This window comes from Toxorhynchites rutilus, chromosome 1, assembly GCF_029784135.1.
Source record: "Toxorhynchites rutilus septentrionalis strain SRP chromosome 1, ASM2978413v1, whole genome shotgun sequence".
Taxonomy (NCBI): Eukaryota; Metazoa; Arthropoda; class Insecta; order Diptera; family Culicidae; genus Toxorhynchites; species Toxorhynchites rutilus.
The window spans coordinates 146519881-146531592 of record NC_073744.1 but is presented as its reverse complement, the minus strand read 5'-3'; the positions used below and the strand labels follow the sequence as shown (position 1 = coordinate 146531592).

General features: G+C 39.7%; 1 pseudogene; it reads right to left on the bottom strand.

Moving 5' to 3' along the window:
- Positions 1-8926: 8926 nt before the first annotated feature.
- On the bottom strand, positions 8927-9080 carry LOC129763666 (U4 spliceosomal RNA; annotated as a pseudogene).
- Between the last annotated feature and the right edge of the window lie 2632 nt (positions 9081-11712).

The following is an 11712-nucleotide window of genomic DNA, read 5'->3' as shown; positions in this document are numbered from 1 at the left end:
TATATAACATATTATTCAATAGAGGCGGCAGACCCCGAGAGTGTAATTTGTCTGACAAAACCTCTATTGAAACAGAATCGAAGGCCCCCTTTATGTCCAAGAATACTGAAGCCATTTGTTTTTTTTCGGCGTAAGCCATTTAAATTTCTGAAGAAAGCAACGCAAGACAATCATTCGTCCCCTTGCCCCTGCGGAACCCATATTGTGTATCTGAGAGTAGACCAGTCGTTTCAACCCATCGATCAAGGCGAAACAAGATCATTTTCTCCAACAATTTCCGTATACAAGACAGCATTGCTATTGGGCGGTACGAATTGAAGTCGGACGCGGGTTTTCCGGGTTTTTGAATAGCTATAACTCGTACTTGTCTCCAATCATCTGGAACAATATTATGCTCCAGAAACCGATTGAATAAGTTCAACAAGCGATGTTTCGCCACATCAGGGAGATTTTTCAGCAAGTTGAACTTAATTCTATCCGATCCCGGAGCAGAATTGTTACATGAAAGGAGAGCAAGAGAGAATTCTACCATCGAAAACTCGGAATCAAGATCGCACCTATCTTGTGGTATATCTCGAACAATTTTTTGCACAGGAGCGGAATCAGGACAAACCTTCCGTGCAAAATTAAAAATCCATCGATGTGAATATTCTTCGCTTTCATTCATTGAAGAGCGATTTCTCATGTTTCGAGCCACTTTCCATATTTTTTTCATTGACGTTTCTCGTGACAAACCTCCCACGAAATTTCGCCAATAAGCACGTTTTTTCCCTTTGATCAAGTTTTTAAATTGATTTTCAAGGTCCAAATACGTCTGAAAATTTTCAGGGGTTCCACGTTTCCGAAAAGCTTTAAATGCATTCGATTTTTCTACATAAAGCTTGGAACATATGCTATCCCACCATAGATTGGGAGGCCTTCGACGAATAGTGGAACCTGGGATGGATTTCGTTTGAGCGCGAACCGCGCTGTCATAGATCAAACGAGAAAGGAAGTTATACTCCTCCAATGGAGGTAAACCATCTCTGGAATTGATGGCTAGAGCAATCGTGTCCGCATAATTTTTCCAGTCAATGAGTCTTGTGAGGTCATATGCCATGTTTATAGATTCAGAAGAATTCGACCCAATGGTGATGGAAATTTTGATTGGCAAGTGATCACTACCGTTGGGGTTCTGGATTACATTCCACTTGCAATCTAACGATAGTGAATTCGAGCAAAGCGAGAGGTCAAGAGCACTTGGTTTAGCAGGAGGTTTAGGAACACGTGTTGTTTCCCCAGTATTCAAAACGGTCATATTGAAGCTGTTACAAAGGTCATATATCAACAATGAACGATTGTCGTCGTACTGTTCCCCCCAGGCAGTTCCGTGAGAGTTGAAGTCTCCCAAGATCAATCGTGGCTCAGGAAGAAGTGAGCACATGTCAACAAGTTGCTTGCGGCTAACCGCAGCTCTCGGAGGCCAATACAAGCTGACGATACAGAGGTCTTTTCCTCTGATGTTTGCATGACAAGCAACAGCTTCAATCCCTCCAATAGGTGGAAGGTCAATTCGAAAAAATGAGTGGCACTTATTGATCCCCAATAACACCCCTCCTTATCTGTCATCACGGTCCAAGCGTATGATATTAAAATCGTGGAAAGAGAGATCATCTCGCGAAGAAAGCCAAGTTTCGGACAGAGCAAAAACATCACAATTGAACTTATGAATTAAAAATTTGAATGTATCCAATTTAGGGATAAGACTACGACAATTCCACTGTAAAACAGTGATATCTCCGACCTCTCTATTTGAATTAGACATCAAGAGAGATAATCATTGCAAGGAGGGGCCATGTTTGCATCAATTGTTGCAAAATTGTCTTTAATACTGGAAGCATTGAGATGACAATGGTTCTGATGGAGTCGGAAACATTAAAACACTTGAAGATTTGATCCAAAAGGTCAGACAACTTTATAAATCCCGATTGGGAAGTTGAGCTGGACGGAAAAACAGGGACAGTTGGGGTTTTTGATGACCCCTCGAGTGCTGGGTCGTTCGAAGGTGAACTATTCCCACGGAAGCCAGGAGGAACCTGATTTTGTTTGTCCGCTGCACTCGATTTTTTAGGCAAGCTAACTGGGGGTATCACCGAGGGGACTTGTTCTTGAACTTTGAGAGTGGTCACATTTTTGCGCCGGGGATTCCCTTTGAAAATAAACGGTGTGCCCCCGCTAGCTGTATCCGCTTCCATTTCATCAACTGGCAACGTGGAAAAGATATTGTTTGTTGAGATTGGTTGTTGTTGTTGTTGGGCCAGTGGAGAAGCGCCCTTTAAAATTTCCGCAAAAGTGCGCTTCGAGCGTTCCTTTAAAGAGCGCTTCTGTTTCTCCCAGCGACTCTTGTAAGTTTCACAAGCTGAGAGCGCGTGTGGGGATCCTCCGCAATATGGACACTTATGCTCAGTCGCACTGCAGGATTTCCCCTCATGTTGCTCTCCGCAAGTGGCACAGCGCTCCTTGTTGGCACAATAATCTGAAGTGTGACCAACTGACTTGCATTTGTTGCAAGTCATGGGCTTTGGCACGAAGAGTCGCACAGGTAGTCTCAATTTGTTCACCATAACGTAGTCAGGGAGGGCGGCACCAGCAAAGGTGACTCGAAACGAGTCTGACGGCGTAAATTTAGTTTGGTCCCCATCATGGGAGAGTTTCCCGAGTTGGCGACAGTCCAAGATCTTTACTTCCATTGAGGGAAGCTTCTTGAACTTGCCTTTTCCTTCTTTTTTTTTTGTTCGCTCGTCAGACCCGTTTCAGTTATCACCCCCTCAATTTCTACGTTATGGGAGGGTATAAATGTTCTATATTCGAGAGTGAAGTGTTGGTCAGCAACAATCTCGTTTGCGTGTTTCCGTTCATTCACGACAACCCGCAATTTGTTCGGTCTAACCCTGCGAATTTCAGATACAGAAGTGTATCTGGCCAGATCTTTCATGATCTGAATCACGTTAAGGCTTTTTCCTTTTGGTTTTGGCCGGAGGAAAACAACCCACGGGCCAGTTCCAGGTGCATCTTCTGGATAAACTCTGACACGTGGAGCGGAGACAACAGAGGGAGAAGACGAGGACGAGGACGAGGACGAGGATTGGGTTGGATCGGAAACATCAGAAGGGGGAAGCGAAATCGATGATGGGAGAGGGGGAGTGGAAGTAACAGTGGGTTCAGAAGGGAGGCTTGCTATTTTCTTAGAGGGGGGCTTGGAAGGATGAGCAGATTCGTCCCCAGAAGAATTATCTTCTTTTTGAGGGACTCGTTTATGTTTTTTCCCAGATCTTGAATGGGATTCATTATCGGAGATCTCCATCTCTGGAGATCCTCCACTATTCTCCATTTTACAAAAATGTTTGTCTTATTTCTAATCTATTATTGATTTTAACAATAATCTCAAAAAAAAAATAACAAAACAAACAAACAAAAAATTATGATGATAATATTAAGCAATGAACATATGAGTTGAACAATAGTATTAATATTAAATATGTGTACCTTAATATAAAAGTTGTTCCGATACTGCGCTCTACTGCCCTAACCAGGGAGAGACAGAGGCTACGCGCTATGGATCAACACAATAGCGCAAGAATAGCTCACACGGTCACGTGATGATAATTCCCGTTAACGACAGCCACACGATGGCGATCCCGTTATGCCAATGTTCAACAGCCGCCAAGGGCTGCAAGCTGCAAGAGCGCTGCTTCCTTTGTTCCACTTCACAAAAGGTCAATTCGAAAGCGGACAGCAATGACCTTCACTCGTACACTATACCAATCGCACAATAGTAAAAGTGGCAACGCACAATAACGACACTGAACTTTACTCGTCAAGAGTTGGATAGCGAATGAACAGAATTGTCTATATCCTCTAATGTTTTATCTTTTCTGTATGATTTATTCTTTACTTCTGTAACCCCTTTATTCGTCCCCCTTTTTTATTTTCTTCTTTGTTTTTATTCATCGATTTAACTCCCTTAATATTGATTTCAAAATCACCTTTATTGCTTATTCTATCCATACCCTCTTTTGTATTCTTCATATTCCTCTTATGCTTTATTTACTCGTTGATATGTATTTTTTTATTTCTTACAATTACAGCGCGGACTCGATTATATACAGTCTTCGATTTCTTTTCACTGTATATAATCAAATCCTGTGTATAATGTAGTGTTTTTATTTGTTTATTTATACATATATTTTTTGTTTTTTTGATTATAAATGAAGAATTTAATTTTTGATTCATCCCCTTAAAGCCATACAATACCTTTCTTGTATAAAAATTCCGAAATCTTTCAGGAGGTGATAGAAGATCATATTTGATGATAAAAATCCTTCTACGCATATGTTCGAATTCCAACAATGACAGAGTTACTGAACTTTTTCTCTGTTTCGGGCCGTGTTGCATTAAACTGGCTCAAATTAAAAAAAATTCACGTTCTGCATAAAAAGCCATAAATTACTTAGAATGTCACCTTGATGAACGCATTATTTGTTATACAGGGTTTTCCATTTCGGGCTTCCGAAAGTATACAGCTCTGCGCTGACAACCGTTTGACATAGCTGTCAACCAAAGCGTCATATCGTTAGTTGAATGTCTGCCATTTTACAATATGGATCGTTTTAGCATCGCACAACGTGTTAATTTTGTTAAACTATACTATAAAAATGATGAAAAACCGGCAAATGTTTTTCGAGCATTACGGACGGATTTTGGTCGTCATGGACGGCCTACAGAGCACACAATCGCTAATGTAGTGCGTAAATTCGAACAAACTGGATCCGTAGCGAATATTGCCAAACCTGTGCATCATCGTAATGTGCGTTCGGCCGAAAATATTGCTGCTGTTGCTGCCAGTGTGGAGGATGACCCGAATGTTTCGATTCCACGGCGTGCTCAGCAATTGGGCACTTTAATTTGGAATAAAAGTTTCATCGAAATTCGAATTCTAAGTGTGCTTTATTTCAATTTACTTTCGGAATTTAAAGTTGGAAAACCCTGTAAATTTGTTATAAAATCACGATTCCACATTATATCCTAGCTTTTTTGTTACCTCTTTCATATTCATTCTTTTCTTTTATTTATTTGTTCTTCCCCTTCAATTATTCTACAGAGTGAGGACAGAAATAACAATATAAAACATGTATATTATCCCAGATTAAGACAAGAAATGGAGAGATAAAAAATGGGTAGGGATAAAAACTGTATAAAAACCGGAGAAACGACGAAAAAAACTTGAAATTCTGACCACAAAAAAAAGTTATTTCCGGCAAAACAAAACGCGCAGCTAAATCAAAGGGCCTTTAAAATTTTATCAAGTTGTAGTTATATCCTGTACGGCCAGTTATTTATAAAACATGTGATTTAAATGTTCCTGATGTGGTGTGTGGTTTACGAAGATGTTCATTTGCAATAACAACGATGGTCGAGGATTAGAATTTATAATGAGTATTGATAATGTAACCATGTTACAGTCGCTATACATCTATTTAGGCGCATGATAGTCGCTTAGGAATATTGAACGAAGACCGAAAAATCATGACTCAAAAACGAAATAAACGCCTCTCTGATTTTTGGAAATGTTATGTGAAAAAACCTCAGCTTACAAGAAAAAATATACAGGTCGGACTCGATTATATATAATCGCAACTTTATAACGAACTAGCTGTTCGGCTACGGATTATTTCAACGTTAATTTTCGAATCTAATACATAATCGAATCACAAAAAAACTATTTTGCTATTAATGTTTGACATTCATACATTAATGAAAAAAATGTTTTCTTGAGATTCGATTATGTATAGGATTTGAAAATAATTGTTGAAAAAAAATGGTCGACTATATATAATCGAGTCCGACCTGTAATCAAATATATCGACCATTGTCCCGAAACCATGTAAACTATAAAAAAAAACAAATGAAATCAACAATTATGAAAACAAAATCCCAATTTCTTGCAAGTGTAATGTTTTTTTAAACAGATTAGCTGATTGGCTTTTATTTGATATGTCAACCATCTGAATCGGTTCAGTAGTTCAAAGGTTATGAATTTTGGAAAAAAGTCACCTTTGGAAAAAAGGGAAAAAGTTGATTTTTCGAAAAAAAAATCTGAGAACAATTATATCATTTGGTATGGAATGGCTGTTTATACATCTCACTATCACATGAACAAATTCAAAATTTAATTTATAGATTTTCCTATTGAAAAAGATGTTATGGTCATAAAAACGTGCCATTTTTTGAAACGCCCGAAATTTTGTCTGAAATATTTTTTTTTGCATGCACTAATTATGAATCCATTGGATATTTTTGTTTCAATTCACCAAAAGGGCTGAAATTGTGTACGCCAGGGTACTGTTTTCATTAATTTAACAACTTTATGAACAATTATTTCTTATTTTTCGTTAAATATTTTTGTATTATCTATTTCAATTAAAAAAAAAACAATAACAATAGGTAGTATAAAATTTATTCATTTTTTTTTGTTCAGATCTCTAAAACGTCTAAAATTCGTACCTCTACTCTAAAATAGTCCATATATTTCGACAGAATTATATTGATAATAATTTTAAACAAATTATCAGTTAACCATTCAGCGCACAACGATGGAAAACCGCAAACCACTGTGTAAAAAAATATGTTCGGCACATTTATTTTGAAGAGCGGTTGTTTCGCAGTCATTAAAATTTATTGTTTCACCTCATTTGAAACCCCGTATCAACGAGTGGGGGTTCTGATTTATTCACACTCCACACCAGGCCCTCAGTTACCAAAACCAGAACCGCAATCTGATTGACCCAAAAATATAGTTCCCGTAGCGCAGAACGAGGCGCAATTGTTGGTGTTTATCGTCCCTGGGACATTCAATGCCACTTAGCTTCTGGAGGAGGTGTAGTTTCTCAGCGTAGTAGTAGTTGATTTATTGTTTAGCTGAAACTCCATTTGCCAAACAACAAGTCTTGATTGCGTTTGGTCTGGCAAGTTCAACTCATATTCGTATGCCAGTGCTCAAACACATTTAACCATTCGCCCACAGGAACCCCATTTTTGAAGGCTACTCTGCCTGCAATTGAAACAGATCGTTTGTATCAAACAGCAATAGCAAAAAACAATTTTATGAATTATTTTCAAGTGGTGAACGGCTTTTCCCCAAAACAGACTAATAGGTATATTATATAATTATATTATAAACTTTTCCCGTCTCATTTCCCCAGCAGTATTTTATGCCCACAAACGCCTCTACAGGTTGCATATAATATTATGAGGATCGAGGCAGAACGGCTGATGAAAATTGTTTTGAACTCCAGGCGGGTAAAATGTATGAACAGCGTCGGGCGCCCATAGCTGACATAAATGAGAAAACTTTTGCAACGTTAGGCTCCTGACCTGCGAGACCTGCCGCGTCTTTCGTCGGACAATGTAGTAACCGAACTCTCTTAGCTAACTGTGGGAAGCACTCAAGCGCTGCTTTGTGATATGCATCATATTTAAAAGATGGTAAATGAATGGTAGCTTTACAACACATTCTGGGATTCAATTGGATAAATGAAGGAAATTTTATATTTTATGAGCTCCTTATCTACCCTCTGTTTGAACAACCCTAGAACATTGACGGTTTTTCAAAATTGGAATAGACAATAGAAAAGAATATTACAGTTGATGAAAGCAGAAGTAATTTTTTGACGTACAACTACGTCTTTCATCCAGGGTGCCAAATCAGGAAACAGGTCACGTTTTTGTGAAATAAAGTTAACGTTAATAACTATTTTTACCGCGAACGGATTTTGGCGATTTACGTACCAAACGAATCGGAAATTCCCTAAGATTTGTTTGACATGCTATACATTACAATCCCATGGTGTGCGGAGATACCAACCTTCCTGATTTTTCGAGATTCCCCAGACGTTTTGGTACGTTCCCTGATATTCTGACAAATGCTCAATTTTGCCTGATTTTTCAGAAATTATTCTGATTTCTCCTGATTTTTGAACATTTTACTTTATCAGAATGAAAAAATCCGTAAAAAATATATTGGGATCCATGCCAAAGTTTTCCTGACTCGAATTGAAAATTGTCATAACAGCTCTCCGGTCCGCTTATGTATAATGCTTACATTAAATTTAATTCTCCTGGCACAAAGTGGTACCAGAAAGAAAAACAAAGGGGAATATTTGCCTAGAGTAGAGACGAATGAACTCTCAGAGTTTAAAGTCTCTCTAATTCAATACCTTCCTTCCTTCCTTGCCTAGAGTATAAACAGTGGATCCCGCTGAGGTAAACTTTCATTCTTCGTGAGGACACCAACTGAACAACATCGTTGCTGGGCGAGCTGGACGGTGAGCGATCGAATGCCTCTCTCAAGGCAATGGGGGGTGGAGGAGTAATACGAGGAAAAAGCCAAGTTTTCCAAGGGCCTTTTTGAAGGTTAGAGACGAATGAACTGAAGAAGTTCAAAGTCTCACATGTCTTAGTTTCGGATTGAGCTGTGGACGCGACCAAATTACTGACTCGCTGATGTCTCTAGCATTGCAATCATTGCATCAAACTGACGCCATTGGATTAAGGTTCTGAGCTACACAATTATGTAGGGAATCATCAAGCTAGACTATCGTCAGTTTACCAAGAAAATAAATGTTCTGGAATTTTGTCTGAGATTTGGTTTCGCATGACGGTAGCAAAACTCTCTCCACTAAGGATGACAGCTAAGCTGATCTAGACCGGCAATAATGACAAAAAGGGCTTGTTACGGCCCAGGCCGAACAATCAAAGAAAAACAAACAACACACTTGATTTTTACGCAACACTTTATGTATAACACAAAAAACTACACTACACTAAAAACACATAAATCGGAAATCCAGGCCCTAGATCCGCACCTGAAAACAAAAGAAAGTTAATGTTATATATGTAATTACCAATGATTACTTACCTCTTGATTACTGAAAGTTTGCAAAGGTTATTATTGTCTCACACATAATACATTAGTTTTCAACTAGCAATAATCGCACCTCGGATGTACCTCATTGATTACGATATCGCCACTGTGCAAAGCTTCACACATAATACATACCACAGAACAAAACAACAATCACAACACATAGGCTGATGTCACATTAGGCGGATTCGCCGCCACGGATATCGCGACGGATTTTTTTCTCGATATGAATTCGCTTTCAAAACCGCCCCGCTCTGTGTGACATGGCTCATTCACAATACACTGTAGATCCTCCGCTACGGTTTTACTCGCGGAATCCGCGGCGGCGAATCCGCCTAATGTGACATCAGCCATAAACAATAACAAGCGAATTGACAACGACGAGAACGGATGGAAACGGATTCGCCATACAATGCGGAATTGTTTATGGCGAATATTCTAGACGCAACCCATACAACAATTGTGCTATTCCAATGACTATGGGCCAATCGTATAAATAGGGCACGAAATGTTCAGAGCAAGTCAATCGCAATAAACTCATCGATCAATATACATCAAGCGTCTTGACTAAAGGGTGTGTCACATCAAATTGCATCACGGAAAAAACGCTGTAGAAATTTATTTTTTAGGAATTTAGGAAGCTTTCGCTTATAATCAGATAAGAGTGTATAGATCACGTTTTCGTAAATTTGGAAAAATGTCGTCGAACGAAAAAGAGCGTCGTGAATTAATCCTGTGCACTGATTTCGAGAATTCGGAGATGTCACATCGGGACATCGGTAAGATGCTGGGAATCGTCCAATCCACGGTCAGCAGAGTACTAAAACGATACTTCGAGAACCTAACCTTCGACCGGAAGGTGAAGAACGGCAAAAATGGATGCTCCGTCAGTGAAAAAGATCACAAGCGCGTAGTTAAGCAGTTTAGACGTGATCCGAGAAGTTCGGTCCGGGATGTCGCCAATAAGCTGAATTTGTCAAGTTCATTCGTCCAGCGGACCAAGCAGTGGGAGGGCCTGCGTACATACAAGCCTTCTGAACTCCTAACCGCGACGAAAGGCAAAACATGGTGGGGAAGACGCGAGCCCGGAAGCTGTACACCGAAATGCTGACGAAGCCGCATTGCCTGGTAATGGACGACGAAACCTACGTCAAAGCGGACTTTCGTCAGCTGCCGGGCCTGTTGTTCTTCTCCGCAGAGGACAAATTCAGCGTTCCGGAGGAGATTCGCAAGCAGAAACTATCCAAGTTTGCCAAAAAGTACATGGTGTGGCAAGCGATCTGCTCTTGCGGAAAGCGGAGCGCCCCCTTCGTGATGACCGGCAAGGTAATAGGCAGGTTTACCTTAAGGAGTGCCTACAGAAGCGCTTAATATCACTATTGAAGCAGCACGAGGGCCCGACCATCTTCTGGCCGGATCTCGCTTCGTGCCACTATTCAAAGGACGTGTTGGAGTGGTACGAAGACAACGGAGTCACCTTCGTGCCAATGGAAATGAACCCGCCTTCGCTTTATTTTTCCCAATATTTCTCTATTGAGCTTCGCCCAATAGAGAAATATTGGGCGATTATGAAGCAGGCCCTCCGGAAGAACCCAAAAGTTGTCAAATCGGAGGCGGACTTCAAGAGAAAATGGATTTCTGTTCAAAAAAAAACTACAACCTGACGTTGTACAGAACCTTCTGTACGGGGTAAAGAGGAAGGTGCGAGCATACGGGCTTGGGCTCGAAGTATGAATAAAAAGAAAATGTCAAAAGTTGTTTAATAGTTTTTATTTTACTGTCTAAAATTTTCAAAAGGATCGGTCTACTGGGCGAATTTCTACAGCGTTTTTTCCGTGATGCAATTTGATGTGACACACCCTTTATATTCGATCTCATCTTTTCATTTTATTATTGGGTAGCCAGTGTTCTCTAATACTCTGGAGCTCTGCTCAGACACCTCTCTGGGCGGAGACATACTGATCTTTCGATCAGTATGTCTCCGCCCAGAGAGCCAGAGAGGGAGCTGTCCACATACCACGTGGCAACTTTAGGGGGGGGGGTGGCAAGGGGCTACGAAATGTCCACGATTGTCCACGGTGTAGGGGGTAGGGGTATAGCCAATGTCCACGTGGATACGTGAAATAAATATTTGAGAAAAAAAACAATCACATTTATACTTAAAAACCAAAGAAATCTGTTTTTCATTTTCAAGAACTTTCAAACAATCCTTCATGCTTGTTCAGCATATTTAACAATAAAAAGGTTGAGCTGCCTGATGTTTTTTTTCTCAAATACTTGTCAGTGTGAACACAATGGTAGAATTCGTGATTTTTGAAGATGCTCCAAATGACATTGCTACGGAAGTAAATAATCTTGCAATGTGGTGTCAGAAAACTAATAACAAAACAGTTTGTGAAGGTTTATCAGGTTAATCAAAAGCTTCTCGTTAAGTTACCAAATATCCTATGTACAGTGTTGGAAAGAAAAAAGTAAACACCATTACGCAAAATACTTTTCATGATTTTGTTTTTGAAAAGGAACGTATTTCTTACAGTGGGAGGGATGTAAACAAGCCATTGTTTGTATTCATTTTAAAATTTATAGAAAACTCCAATTGGATTTTTTCATCCAGTATTGTGCATAGATGTTCAATGGAGTTGGGGTCTAGGGACTGGGATGTCCAAGCATTTTAATCTTTTCGGACTGAAAATAGCGTTTCGCAACCTTCGAGGTGCGCTTGGAATCATTGACCTGTTGAATTTTTTTTT